This window comes from Lissotriton helveticus, chromosome 4_1 (genome assembly GCF_964261635.1).
Source record: "Lissotriton helveticus chromosome 4_1, aLisHel1.1, whole genome shotgun sequence".
NCBI lineage: Eukaryota > Metazoa > Chordata > Amphibia > Caudata > Salamandridae > Lissotriton > Lissotriton helveticus.
Genome location: NC_136063.1, coordinates 2140217370 through 2140233167, shown reverse-complemented (window position 1 = coordinate 2140233167; position 15798 = coordinate 2140217370). Strand labels below are relative to the sequence as shown.

General features: G+C 41.1%; 1 long non-coding RNA gene and 1 other non-coding gene across 2 annotated transcripts in view; both read left to right on the top strand.

The window, feature by feature from the left end:
- The window catches only part of LOC144827816 (uncharacterized), a 97534-nt gene extending 84352 nt beyond the window's left edge, over window positions 1–13182 (top strand). The window contains exons 2-4 of the long non-coding RNA XR_013610392.1: window positions 5885–6008; window positions 12307–12420; window positions 13054–13182. This is a non-coding gene — a long non-coding RNA (uncharacterized LOC144827816). The remainder of the gene's footprint in view (window positions 1–5884; window positions 6009–12306; window positions 12421–13053) is intronic.
- LOC144829870 (U6 spliceosomal RNA) lies at window positions 9213–9319 on the top strand. Its single transcript, XR_013610859.1, has one exon. It is a non-coding gene; the product is annotated as a U6 spliceosomal RNA (small nuclear RNA).
- Window positions 13183–15798: the final 2616 nt, after the last annotated feature.

Below are 15798 nucleotides of genomic sequence, written 5' to 3'. Positions count from 1 at the left end.
AAGGACAATTACAGACGCCAACCGAATTAGAATACAGTGATTATTGATAAGAAATGTATATTATTGAACTATCGGCCACATGCATCAATGTTGCCGTTTGCGAATCCTTAATTGCGAAAATTAAGGAATCGCAATTAAGGATTCGCAAACGGCAATGCATGAATAATTCGCTTTTTTTAGCGATTCAGTAATTTTCCTTAATTGCGATTCACAATTTGCAAATCGCAATTAAGGAAAACCCTTCCCATTGATTCCTATGGGCCAAGAGGCCCATAGGAATCAATGGGAAGGCATTTTCAATTTGCGATTTTGAAATTGCGAATCGCAATTTGAAAATGCAATTTCAAGGCTGCAGGGGGGGGTCCAAAGAACCCCTCCCTGCACCCCTGAAATTAAACTTAACTGCAATTTACACACACACACATGTCCCAAGGACATGTGTGTGTGTAAAGTGCATCTTTCAAAAATGCTTTTTTTTGCATGTTTGAAGGTTTTCGGTAAATTAGCACGAGGTTCAACCTCATGCTAATTTACCCCTTCCAAATTGAAAATTCGCAATTTAAAAATGTTCATGCATTGCATTTCAGAAATCTGAAATTGCGATTTCTGAAATGCAAACGCAATTTTAGAAATCGCAACATGATTGCGATTCCTAAAATTGAGAAATACATGATGCATTGCAATTTTGATAATTGCATTCGCAAACGGTCGAAAATTGCGATTCGCACCGTTTGCGAATGCAATTATCGTTGATGCATGTGCCCGTATATGCTTAATTTCATTCTTACCCCATATAAGTTTATTTTGGGATAGATTACTGGCATAATCATTCCAGTGTATACATGAGTACCAGAACATATGGTAGTAGCAGCAATAGCATTTTAGAGCATGCTCCTACTTTTTTATAAATAGACATATGGGCAAAATAATTCAGACAAATGGACTGACCGCATACCCATTCAACAAATAGAAGCCTAGTAGTAGCACTCAGAATAAAAGAGGATGTACAAAAGTATACTGAACTTAAAAATACCTGAAGGCGAAAGAGAGGACTTCACATTTTAGAAGACACTTAAAGAGCAGTACTGGAAAATACATCTTAGCTGCTTCCATACAAATGAAAATATGCAAAGCAAGAAGTGTTACAATACAAACATTAGCTGGATGAAATACCTGAAAAGATAAAAAGGCAGAACCTGGAAAATCTTAAGAAAATTAACAAGTGTTGGAAATCAAATACATCCTATCTAAGAAAAAAAAGTCCATGCTTTAAACATCTGGGGATGCTGTAACTTGTCTACTCCCCCACACCGACTTTAAAAAATAGGTAAACATTATAAAAATCACTTAATTTAATTTAACAAAATCTGAAAACGTCCATTATATGTGTAATTGCTATAAACAGGCTGCATTGCTAAATGCCCAACTGGTATTTAAAATGTCAATGGGTCTGATTGGGAATATTGAATACCACAATTTGAATCAAAATTCAGAATTTACATTGTTTCAAATTTGCAGTTCTTCGAATGTTAATGTGGATTACAACTACATTTTAGGGTTTATAAATACGTGCATGAAGACAACAGCCATCAGAGAGACAGTCCAGGGCTGGAGAAAACTCTGCCCTGGCTTCAGGGCCCTGCCCACCCCCAGTGCCTCCGGATCTGTAAAGTGATAAAGCCCTGCAGTGTTGGTGCCACATGCCAGCCAGTTACCCAATGCTTTCCCACTTCGTTGTGAAAGGGTGAGGTGAAAAAGCAGAAACTGAAACCTGGTATCAACAACAGAAATACTGCCCATCTGTTCACATTTAGGATTGTGCAAAGGACATGATACCTAAATAAAACTTATTAGAAAATCATCTGTATTCATTCTTAACATGGCCTTTCTGTCTTTGTTTACTTTAAGTATCAGTCAGGAATGATAAAGGCAGCTCTAGAACCCTTTAAATGGCTTTCTTCTTATACTTACTGTGCAAATTATGTACCGAAAAGAGGAACATATACTGGCTTTAGGGGGTTTCCTAATTTATTTAGCCAGGATATTAAAATACTGCCCATGCCGGTAACAAAACAGTCAGGTATCTCAACCCTGTGGTCCAAGGATAAATGAACAGCAGGAGTTCAAACTGCACCTGCAGAGGCAACAAGAGAACTAAAAGAAGCTTTGAAATGTTGGGTGTGCATGAGTTACAGTGTGAGTCTCTGTTAGAGAGCATGTGTATTAGTGAGCATGTCTATGTGGCTATGTGTGTGTGTATGACTGAAATCGAGCGAAGCAGTGAGTGAGAATAAGTGACAGGAAGCGCGAGTGTGAGTGAAAACTGAATATGTGTGAGGGAGGGAGAATGACAGTGAATGTATCTGAGTATTACTGTGTGTGCGCCTGAGTGAGTTAGATTGTGACTGAGTGAGATAGGATTCAACTGAGCGAGTCAGAGTCTGAGTGAGTCAGAGAATGCGTGAGACTCAGTGAGAGAGAATCAGTGAGACTGGGGTCAATATGAGTCAGAGTGAGTCAGCATGAGTTGGACTAAGGGGGAATAAGTGAGAATGAGTGGGACAAAGTGAGAATGAGTAGGAATGAGTGTGATTTAGTGAGGCTTCGTGGATCAAAATGAGTGAGAATGAGCAGGACTAAGCAAGAATGATTGAGGATGAGTTGACTGAATGAGCAATACTGAGTGACACTAGATGAATCAGGCAGACTGATTGAGAATGAGTGAGAATGAGTGGAAATGAGTGAGAATGAGTTAGATCGTGTGAGACAAAGTTAGAATGGGTGAGACAGAGTGCAACTGGTTGAGAATGAGTGCCACTGCATGAGTGAGACTGAGTCAGTGAGACTGAGCGAGACCAAGTGAGTCGGAGTGAGACTGAGTGAAATAAGTGAGAATGAGTGAAACTGAGTAAGTCAGAGTGGGTCAGAATGAGACTGGGGAAATTAAGTGAGTCAGAGTGAGACTGAGTGAGTCAGAATGAGACTGAGTCAGGATGAGTGAGAATGAGTGAGTCGCAGTCAGATTCAGTGAGTTAGAATGAATGATATTGAGTTAGAGTGAGATTGAGTGCCTAAGAATGAGTGAGAATTAGAACACTGAGTGAATATGAGTGGGACATAGTGAGGCTAGGTGAGGCTTAGTCAGTTAGATTGATTGATAATGAGTGGGACTGAATGAGAATGAGCAAGACTGAGTGAGACTAAGTGAGTCAGATGTAGATTGATTGAGAATGAGTAAGATTTAGTGCGAATGATTGATACTACATGAGTGAGACTGAGTGAGTTAGAGTGAGACTGAGCAAGTCAGAATGAGATTGAGTGTGAATCAGCGAGTCACAGTCAGATTAAGTGAGAAAGAATGAGTCAGAATGAGATTGAGTGACATTGAGTGAGTCACAGTCAGATTAAATTAGTAAAAATGAGTCCTTGTGACTGGGATGGGACTGAACAAGAACAAGTGAGACTGAGGAGGTCTGTGTGAGTTAGAGTAAGATTCAGTGTATAGGAATGAGTGAGAATGAGTGGGACTGAGTGGGAATGAGTGGGACCGAGTAAAATGGAGTGGGCCTGGGTGAGACTGCATGAGTCAGTGAGACTGAGTAAGTCAGAATAAGTAAAAGTGAGTGCAAATGTGAATAAAAGTAAGTTGAATGCAAGTGAACAAGACTGAGTGCAAGTGAGTCTGAGAGAACCCGCCCCCCCAACACTCTGAGAAGTCAGCTTGTTCACTGGAAATCGAGCCAAGAATTGCGCCCCATAATTTTTAAAGGTAAAGTTATAACCAAATGTACCTTTATGAACAGTCCCCTTATTGTGTACTGAATTGTAGCTTATTTGCTTTATATGGTAATATAAAGATTGTTGTGATGTATACTTATGATTCTTAATTATACATTCCTGAAATATATTGTTTTAAAAATCTATCTCTCTTGTTTTGGTGTATATTTTAAATTCCACATCCTAAACTTTAAAGTAAATGCAGGTGTTATACAGTGCCACACAAAGGACACAGCACTACCTTGAGTCTAGTCCATAGAGGTTTGAGGGCATGAGGCTTCACGGAGCATTTTATCAACGACTGTCCTTTCAATGTACCAGTTTGGCATGGGGTATGTATTGGAGGGCTTCTCATGCTTCCTTTAGCAATGTTGGTACAGAATTAAATAAATGTCATTGCAAATGTGTCCATCCCACAAACTAAATTTCAATTCCACCTCCCTATGCACACAACTGCAAATGCATTGTACAAAAGACAGCAGTCTAACAGCCGAATGAGAACATCATATTTCATTGGGATGCAAACTGGGTTGCCTAGTTTAGCAGTGATTGACTTTGTACAAGTGTACTTGCATTGTTGCCATTTGATCTGATCAACAGATGCCGTTTTTAACCTTTTTCTTTTTTTGGCAAGCGTTTCTTCAGATTGTTACAGGTCTCTTGTAGTTACTGTATTCCTGTAGTTTAAGCAGGAGGTCATCCTTATGACCCTTGGACTCAAGCTAGTGGGTGGTAATGACTTCTGGGTACACCTTAACCAATGAGGTAAACAAACTTCTTCGACCACACTAAACTTGGGCTCTCAGGGCTGAGGGTGTGTGTGGGGAGTGCTGAATGGCAATCGTAGTCCACTCCTACATTTAACACCTAAATCTAATATGAAGCAGCAACAGTACCCCAATAAACCCAAAGACAGGAGTCTGTTAGGACAAAAGAATAATTCTTCAGCAACCAGACGGTTGATACACGAGAAATGTCTTGGCATCATCTTCCTTACTTTCAAGAATGCCCCAGGTGGTATGTGTGAACCCAGCAGACCTGTAAATCAGAATTTGACACTCAGGCAGGATTTGCCAAATATGATGCTCACAGCCCTCACCCTTCTGGTGAGCTAAAAAGAGTCATCCCTGCCCATTCAAGTCTTTCTGACAGCCACAGTCACCTCTTGTGTAGCTCCTGGGAGGAATGTTTCACACCTATTCAAATGCTAATCGCTGGCTGGGAGAAGTTGCAGAGCAAATGCAAATTAGCCTCGAGAAACTTCACCATTGCACTGAAGGTTTATTAAGTATAAGAAATAGGTGTTTCATTTGTTTTCTAACTAGTCCCATTACCGAGACACAGTATTAGGATTTTAATCTGTATTTTGGTTACTACATAGGACAGCTAACCCTGTTACAGTGTAAATCGCTCTTGATGTCTTGTCATTGTAAGGACATATTTGACATTAACCTTTTATATGTCTTACTTTTAAATAACATGTACCTTACCTTGTGAGCTACAAGTTTACATAGGGGTGACTTACTGATATTTAAAAGGTATGTTTTGACCTGTCAAACAAGTTTATTTTGACAGGCTAAACTAAAGTGTTTAAGCTGCTATAGTCAGGCTAAAATGGTAGGCCTAAAGCCATGTTTGCACTGCCACCTTAATAGCTTGCACAATAATTGCTGATGTTCACTAATGGCATTTACTTCCTAGTCTCTAGGTACATTGTGTACTACATACTTGGGGCTTCTAGGCAAGTTAAATATACCAGTTTGGATTAATCAATTCAACCATGTTTGATGGGGCAGCACTGGCACTTTACCACTGGTTAGCAGGGTTAAAGTGCACAGAGTTTTAAATTCAGCAAAAATATAGGGTCAAGCAAAAGGGGAAAATCCAGGGTAAACATGCAGAATAGGCAGATTTCCTATAGGTGTACTCTGAGATGTTTTAGGTCTGGTCTACAGACAGCTTTAGCTGTCTCGCAAGCATCATGTTTTCCAAAAACAATATACATAGACATAGTATATAGTACATGATAATCGGTTTGCCATCTTCATTCATTGCCCTGTTCAAGTCTTATTCACATTTTTCTTTTTCATATTTTCTCCCACCAAAGCAAAGAGCTTGCAGCAATGGGTCAGATCCTATCATCCACTAGGCTTCTTCACTTCAAGTGATGGCATTTTGCTGTGCAAGTGTGTCATCTGCCTAAACAATTGTCAACTTCAGTATCAAGGCTGGTGGGTAAATCTTTGCTTTTATTTCTGCTTTAGTTTATGTTTAATGTATTTTTGTAATGGGTAATTTTCACCTATTTCTTTGCAAACATGTGCATGCCATCTGTAGATGCAAAATCAACATGCAAAAACCACAAGGTGATGGATGGAATGCTTAGTAAGGGCGAAACCAGTTCTGGATTGCTTGTGTTCTGGTTCAGGGAGGACCTAGCTTGGCAGTCGGGCTGAACTGTTCCCTTTGGAGCAGGGTGGAGGCTGATTTGCATATGGCTCGGTCCAAACTGATTTGGCATGGTGGCGAAAAAATATGGATTGGGATGCAGCCCAAGCATACGACAGTGGCTGAGATTAATTCAAGCATTTCATCCAACACTTTGTTTTTTTATGCCATCTGTAAATTGCAGGATTTTTATAATGTATTACTTTCATACTTAAAACAACATTGCACCTTTGCCAATGCCAGACTTATTGACTTAGCCAATGCTTGATGCTTTGAAACCTTTGTATTTTATTTTTCTGCTGGACAGTGGTATTTGATCCACGGGCTCTGGCACTATAAGCTTGTTTTAAAATGCGTATATACCCCAAAAAATCTATGTTCTGATGAGGAAACCTGGATTTAAAATGCTATCCGTTCTCATCCTATGCAGCCTCTAATGGATGTAGTCTGAGTGTAGTCATGCCGCGAGCCTGTTGCTGTGAAGTTTAAAATATTAATAGACATTGTACTGCACATTGAATGCAAATGGACTAAGTTGTCCCTGCCTGTTCATATGTGTTCCTGTGTTAGGAGTTAAGGGAGTGTGTAAAACTTTCGCCCAACTGCCTAGCATTGCCTCATTTGTGTTTTTTCCACCCATGAATGCATATTCATATCTTTATGCCAAGAAAGCAGACGTGATCTCTAAACAAGCCACAGCTTTATATGTTGTAGATTAATATTCAATTATATTCAGTGGGTTTGAATTATTAATGGCAGATATTAAAATGGATTTCCCTCAGGCAGATTTGGAAATAGACCTCCCAACGTTTAAAAGAGAATTGGATGATTTAATTTACAAATGAAGTTATGAGAGATTGCAGATACACTTCTTGCAGTTTCCCATTGAATGAAGAATAAGTTGGAAATCTGGCTGGATGAATAACCTTACTAAGGAAGTCAGGTTACCTCCTCAGGTAGGCATGTGTCGTGTTGGCTTCAATGGCATTGTAGCCACGGATTACAGGATTATGTGGAAGAGATGTGGCTGTCTTCAAGGTCATAGCTACATGATGTGAAGTATTGATCCATATTCTTCCTTCTGTCCACTGGACTCTCCTGCTCAATTAGCTATCGGGTGGTCGTTTCGCAGGGTGGTCATCCCAATTTGATGTTCCTACAACTTGTACAATGACTTTTAATTGGTAGGGGAGGCACAGTCTCAGAACGAGGCTTTCCTCTCTCTGCCATGTTTGTTGGGATAAAAAATGGGCAAGACAACATGCATTAGCTTAGCCAATTCTTGTTGTCATTGCTTAAGCGCAAAATCATATGCCACTCATTCTGTGCATCAATCTTTGAAGACAGATTAGAGGTGCAGAGGAAGATTGCAGAGTTCTGTTGCAGTCACAGTATTTTAATGTGTGCAAAATAAACGAGGCAATCACATCATAATAAGCTTAGTGGTTGATGTGCGCATTTTTGAAAGTCTTGGTGTCTATTGGATTTAAATATAGAGGTAGGACTGAGTAAACACTAGTGGTCAATTTCGATGTCGTTCGGAAACTGTTCTGAACGAATCAGTCTCTGAATCGTTTCCGAACGAATCGGGTCCTGCAAGTCCTGATCGACCGATTACAATGTTCCTAACATCGTTAGGTCGGACTTGTATTGACTTCAATGGGAGGCTGTGTTCCGAGCGAGAACACAGGCTCCCATTGAAAAAAGGGGTGATTGGAGAAAAACTTTACCCGTGTGGCAGGCACTCAATGGTGCCTACCACATTGTGCATGGTTGGGAAGAGGGGTCACTTGGGTACACCCACGGGCCCTAATTGGACTTCTCCGGGTCAAGGGGGGCCCGCAACGGCCCACCATAGACTCTTACAGCCATTTTTGTGTCAGGCAGACCGAAACGGAACGACTGTCCGAATCGGTCATCATAATCGCTCGTTCAGAAACCGTGTCCATAGAGCTGTACGATTCTGCCCCGACTCGGGCTGTCCGAATACCTTTTGGAACCGATTCGGACTGCCCGAATGGTTTCTGGGCATTGTAATCAGTCGTTGGGAAATGTGTATGATTTGTTTCTGAAACATGGGTTCCGAATCGGATTCTGCAATACCAAATCCCATTCGCAGCTTTTCCGAATGACATCGGATTCGGCTCTTAGGTGGTAAACACTAGTTCAGTGGTGATAATAATAAAGCAAGATTGGGCTGAAGCTTTTAGATGATACAGATGCGCCGTTTTTATTCGCTTCTAAGTCAGAGACATAAGAAAATAACATTAATTTCAGCAGACAGCTATGGGGCATGTAATAGGAAATATGCTTTACAGGTATTATTATTGAGAAAGGAAACTCTACTTTATTTGAGTATCACAGAAACTGACAATATATGTAACCAGGGAAATGATAAAACTACCAAAATATTCTTTACCTGAAATATGCAATGTCTGCTTTAGAAGAAATATTCTAATGGCTGCATATTTAGACATCTGCAAACCAGTAACATCTTTATTTCTGTGGTAGTACGGAAAATAAAACATTCTGCTTCACTGGGGAAATGTGAAAACTGCCAGTATCTGCCTTGTGCCTTGCATTGTGCAAAATAATATTTTTCTCAAAGGTATTGTGAAAACTGTTATTATATCCTTACGGGATATATTAGTAACTGGAAATATCTGTTTACCTACTACTGTAGAAACTGCCAATGTCACCTTAAAGGCTATTGTGGAACCTGTCAAATTAATGGGTATTGTAAACTCCCTCTGTGTATGATCTTCAGGAAAAGTGAAAAAGTAAAGCATCTGCTCCATTGTACTCCTTTTGGAAACTCTTAGCAATTTCCTAATGATTATTAATGAATTTGGAAATATCTGCTTATTGGGCATAAATATATATTGCCCCGTGCCATTATGGGAACTGTCAATATTTTCTTTACTGAGCACTGGCAATATTTAATTGGTATAATGTGCAGTGTGGAGACTGACAACTGTTAAATGGATGTGCTCACTTCGGCAGCACATATAATAAAACTGAAACGATACAGAGAAGATTAGAATGGCCCCTGCGCAAGGGTGCCACGCAAATCCGTGAAGGGTTCCCTATTTTTGTGGCGGTGGGTCGAGTTGTCACAAACTGCCAGTTGCAGGGGTATGTGAACTGCACTAGAGAGGGGGTGGGACTGGCTGAATGCAGCATTGGGTTCGAGTTCTGTTTAAGGGAATTATGCTGCTCATGTATGATTGCACCCTTGTGTCTGAAATGGCAAGAAGAGATGGGGGTCTGGGGGAGTCATGCAGGAGTCAGAAGTGGGATTACAGCTGACGGAGGTCAGTCTAGCAATGGCAGGTAACATCACCAAAATACTGACATGGAATGTAAGGGGAATGTATGACGTTACATCGCGTACATTCACAACGCAGTAGTTTACATTGCATTCGTTACAACGCAAGGACTTAGGAATAGTATGATTTACTATTCCAACTCCAGTGTGTGGAACAGTAGGGAAGGTGTTGGAATAGTCACTCATACTATTCCTTAGTGTAGAAAACCATCCGGCGAAAGTCGCTGTAACGACTTGCGTTGTAATGACCAAGTTGTAAAGCTATTGCAGTGTAATGACCGCGTTGTAAGGTCGTTCTCCGTAAGAGGGTTCGGTTGGGTGCAAAAGAGACGGAGAGTCTATGCATACATGAAGTGTTATTTGATTTCAATAGCTTTTCTGCAGCAGACACATTTATGGTGAGAATGCATACAGGCATGGATGGATTACCTCTATTCCACCTCCTATTCCGGATTTGCAAGGGGAGCACTGATCTGGGTGGCCCGAGGGTCCCATTTAGTTACAAATGCCATAAATGTGATTTGGAGGGAGAGTATGTGGATTTTGTTCGGTGCCCTGGAGAACAGGGATGTGTGTCAATGTTTATGAACCACATTCTGGATTGTCCACACTTTTATGGTAGGCTATTAGCAGATGCCACTGAGTATCTGTTGGCGGAATTGGTGTTGGCAGGTGACTGTAACTGTGTTTTAAACAAATTCCTGGATCAAGATCTACCCAGAGTTCACATGAAACCAGCACTGACAGGGGCACTGAGGGACACATTGACAGGACCGGGCTTGGCGAATGTCTGGCAGCAAAGACCCCCCCAGGAGAGGACCTACCCCTGTTATACACCTGCGGTGTGCACACATAGCAGGATAGACTATTGCTTTGTCTCTGGGACAATGGTACAAAATGTACAGGACGTGATGTACCTGGCCAGATATATATCTAATATAAATATGCGAAGTATGTCCTCAAGCAACTGAGACAAAAGAATTTCTACATAATGGGATCAGGATACAGACTAAGAGTATGACTAATTGCAAAACAAAAAACATAGTTTACCTATTGATATGCCCTTGTGAAAAGGGCTATGTTGGCGAATCATCAAGGTCCCTATCCACGAGAGTGACTGAACATAAATCAGCGATACGGACACTGAAAATGAATGCGCCCTTGGTAGCCCATTATGTAGAGAACAACCACAGACCCGAGGACATCCGTTGGATGATCCTAGAAAAAAATCGAGGCCAGAGAAGGTCTATGTACTGATAAAGTCCGCAGAAAACGCAAGGTCTTCTGGATTTTTACTCTCGATACTGTTCGTAAAGGCTTGAATTTAGAAATACCATGGGAGCAAGCAATTATATAGGTTATTGGATGTAGTGGTCCTGGCAGCCTTTTGATAGCACATGCCTTATACATTTACGCAGAGCTCAATGAGAATATATTTAGATTAACTTCATATCTATTCTAAAGAAATTCTAAACCTTGTACCAGAGGAAGGCCTTAGCTTTGAGCAATTATCTCTAGATAAAGACCTTTTTGGCCTTTTAAGTTTATAGCTGCACCCATAAATAAATATAATACGTTATCTGCAATTTTTGCAGTTCGTCGTTTGACACCCTATGGAAGTCCGTTGTTTATCTTTATGCCCTTGAGATTGGAATGGGCGCGCCGGAAATGACAACAATATGAGTGCGCCGTTTATACATACACAGGTGTTAGCGATTTCGAATGGAAACGCGGGAGTACCAAGTATATATAAACGGAAATAGATCCACAATTCTTTCTCTTCAATTATTCGGAGTATCCAGCGTGTATGGCGAGAAAGAACCCCCGAGAGAGGAACCAATCTGTAGATGCGAAGGTAGGCCTCCCGACCCAAGGACCTAGATACCTTGTTAAAATTCCCTGGTCGTGTAAATAGGACCAGTAAATGTTCTTGCTTATATTCCAGATTAAAAGACACTGCCCGAAGTAACCCCGAAATATCAGTCTATAGACCCACAAACATCGGAAATAATACGCTATTTAAAGGTACATTTTATTTTTTATTTTTACCTTGATACGTGAATAGCAAAGCGATTGCATACCAATATTTGTCCAAAAGAGATTTAAGGTTACATACTCTTTGATTTAGATATTATACTAGGAAGCCACCGCCTCCGAAATGAGAACTTTGGCATATATCATTAAATAGAACATAGAAGCTTTTCGCGATCCACAATCTGAATAGGAAATGTGTGGACCGTATTAAGGTAAAATTAAACACGATACCACATAACATTCTCTACCCTCCAGTTAGATTAACCTTCTGAACCGCGTATATTTTTGAATTCCATTCTTACTCCAGGTGCGTTTTTTTGAGAACAAATATAAGAGTACCCAATTACCTGCAATTGAAGCAACTGAACATTGACATCAGATATAGAATACTGTTCCTGAATGAAAAGTGTGACGAATTGGTAAATATACTATCTACTGCCCTGGAATAGAAAGCTTTGCGTTAATGAACTAAAGGAGTCGATTCTAATAGAATATACGGTACTATTGTGTCTAAAAGACTAGAATACTATCCAAAACATGAGTGAATCATAAATCCTATTTACCACATATAAGCGTGCAAGCTGGGAAGAGCTAATCTGCAAAATTAGGCGATACAAATAGGAAATACGCCAGTATGGTGACAAAATTGAGGGTAAGCTCCACTAAACAAGATCTCACGCCAAATTAGCTTTTTCTCTGTTTATTCTTTCTTGCCAAAGGTCATCTACTTTCAAACAAGAAGCGACAAGAATAGAAGCCCTGCAGAGATACCTAGAAATAATAAAGTCCTGCTGTCTATATTTGTAGCTAGAATTGATTTCTTAAAAATTTCAGTAAGTATAACAATCCTATCTGTTGCTATACGTGATACAGAATTACAGAAAGGGTAAATGATGGAATTAGGTCATGACAATTGCTAGTTAGGACTATAAAAATTGCTGGAAGTCTCTCTTCTTCTTTTCTATAAGAGAACAAGTTCTCTCCAAAGCACTTATTTCTATCCCTTTTTCTATTCTCTTCGCTATGTCTATATACCTCTATTTTCAGTTAGACAAAAGATTCTCTCTTAACAAATTATGGACACTCCTGGAATAAAATGAAAATCTCTATATGAGATACTGCAATAGCCGCAGCATGTTAGGCATAACCAGCTATGTTAAATGAGGTTCATGCATATGAAATAGATGCCTCTTAAATACAAGTCGACCCAAATTTAGTAAAACTAGAGCATGTGCTACAAAATATGTAACTACCTACAAAAATAAGCAAATGCATTTGGCGAATTTTGCAGTTATAGAGAAACATGCTAAATGGGCTGTGTGTGTAAATGGTATAATGTGATTTTATGTATTTTTAAATGTAAATATTGACCTAGTCTCTCTTGGTGATACTTGTTAATATATTTTGTATATCAACAATGTGCGACTAATGTATATAATAATGTTTTGTATATATTTTCTCTTTAGTGTATGTCGTGTAACTTGTGTTTGCGAATGACGGTCACCTGATGAAGGCAGAATGCCGAAACGCGCGTAGTCAAATCCACCGCTTTGCCTACTTCAATAGAATATCGACCGGTTTATTGTGTTTTGCTGTAATGTTTGTATGTTATATATATAGGTAAATTGCTGAAAATGAATTTGAATATAGAACTATTTTCATGATTAATCTAAAAAGAAAAAGAAAAATGAAATATTTATGAGAAAAAAAGTTTTTGAAACAAAATATTTATATGAAATAAAAATGTTTTTTATATAAAAAATATCTGATTCTATATCTTTAGTTGTAAATTTAAAGTCGCAACTTTGTCTTGTCTCACCTTAAAAGAGAGCTGGCATTTATTGATTGAGTGTTTGCTACAGTTCTTTGCTTTTCTATTAATAACCTTTCCCTAAGTATAGCAAACTTAGAATGTGTAGGGGTCCCCTGTTTTTCAAATAGCAGATATATATCTAACCATGCCACCATACTGATGGGAATACACATTGGGCAGGGGAGACAGCCAATACCGCTGTGGAGACTTAGAGCAGAGGCATTGACTGACCCCATTTTTTCATCCATGGTCAGTGACTCATTGTTTTGATGAGAACTGGGGCAGTGCGGGTAGTAGAGTAATTGACTGGGAGGCTGTGAGAAGTTAGCCTGGCATATGATGTGCACCAGTCTATACGAACCTTATTGATGGTGGTTGTAAAGTTAACCTTATAGACAAGCTATCCCAGTGGTAGCTTGGACCAGCAGTCTTAGGCTAAAACTTCAGAGAGCATGTGAAGCCAGCTGTTTTACCATATATAATCCCTTGAATACCAAATGAAAGGACAACACACAAGGTATATATCAAATATATATATGTATTTATTACTAACACAACCCCTCTGAACTCTTTATGAGGTCAGAGTTCGAGATACGTTACAAGTTACTCATTAAGCATACTATAAGTTGCACAAATACAATTCTGCCCTAGGGGCCTCACGAACCATATACTAAGTAAGTGGTATAAGAACCACTTCAGAAATAGTGAATAGGCCTAGGACCTAGGGAATCGCTGTGGCTACACTACAGAAGCAAAGGTTAGGAAGTAGGAGACCCATGGGAGACGCGTGCAGTGTGGGAACACAGTCGCGATCTACCTTTGACTTACAATGGGGAACGAAGAAGTCACAAAGTTACTGATTAAGGACACTTCCGGGTGGACTACAATGAAACCCCTTTTAACTAGGACACTTGAAGAGTCAATACCCATGGGAGCACTGGAGTACTTGAGTTACCTCACCCAGGGAATCCGGGTGCATAGGTGTCTTTTCGTGTCGGGTTTCGTCGATGCTTTCAATGGAGACCTGCAAAAGAAGTGCTGCAGGCGGCCGAAGGAAGAGTGTCCAGGTGGATCCAAGGGTGGATCAGGGAGCTGCAGAACCTGAAAGCAGAGAGGACAGAGTCTGGGTCACTAGCCAGTGACCAGGAAGGAACCAGGATGGAACCAGGTGATGTCACGATGCAAACAGGTGAAGAGGTGAAGCTTGTCTCTGCAGGCACGAGGACCAGGAGGCATCGACGATGACCAGGAGCTGGATTCGAGCTGTCCCACAAAGGATCTAGTTGACTGCGATGTCAATATCCGGATTGGACCCAACAAGCCTTGGCAACTGCAACCCACGCAGGAAGTGAAGATTGGCTTCAGGTCAGACCAGCAAGGTCTGAGGAGCTTCTCCTTTGCAGGGAAGCTGGAGCAAGCCTTCCCCCTTCCCCCCCCCCAGCGCCTTGAGACCCTACGGGTATGTAGCGCGCTTTATAAATGTCATTGATTGATTGATTGATTGAAGCCTGGAGCAACCAGGAAAGCAAGATGATTTCAAAGGTTTGCCTTCAGGGGGCTCACTAGCCAACGGGCTAGCAACCGGGAAGACACGTCGAGCTGAAATGCAGGAACGGGCCCCACGCGGCACTCGCGGAGTGAGGGGGGCTAAGCTTCGGTGCTAATGGTTCTCGGGTCTGGGGCTTCTTGTGCCCCAATGCACAACTGCGAGTTGCCTCATGAGTCGATGCAGTTAGCAACTTGCAGGATGTGTAGGGAGTCTGGTCCCACGTCTCTTGTGTCAGCCACAGGTCTCAGCTTTGCTGTGGATGTGGGTCGGAGTCCAAGAAGTCTGGAAGTCCAGCCCTGAGTAGCTGAGTCTTCGGGTGCCGTTGGAAGCGTCGACAAACCAAACCGGCAAGTTACTGGTGGTGCCTGTTTGAACAGGGTGGTCACTCCTTGACCACAAGGGAGATGTCTCCTGTCTTCTAGTCGGTATAGAAAGTCGAAGGTCCAAAAGTTTCATTTCAGAGTTTCGTTCCAGGATAATCTATGCCTCTAGACACAGCTCATATCTTTATACTAATCTAAGGGGCTGGATTACCTGCTAGGTCCCTCCTATGGGTGGACCCTGAGAAGGGGGTGGTTACACCCCTTTCTCTTTGTCCAGTTTCACGCCAGAGCGGGGCTGGAGTGCCGCAGCAACTGGTTTGAACCGGGCTATGCATGGAGCACCTTGTGTGCCCTGGGCAGTGTTTGGAAAAGCATCTTTCCATTCAACCCACCCTGCCCCAATACACTACAGGCTGTCTGGGGAGGTGCTAGCACCTCCCTCGACAGGAAACCTATTGTCCAGGCCTCCCTTGCCGGAGTTTCGTCCAGCTGCAGGTCAGACTCGTATCTGTGGCAGCAGAATCCA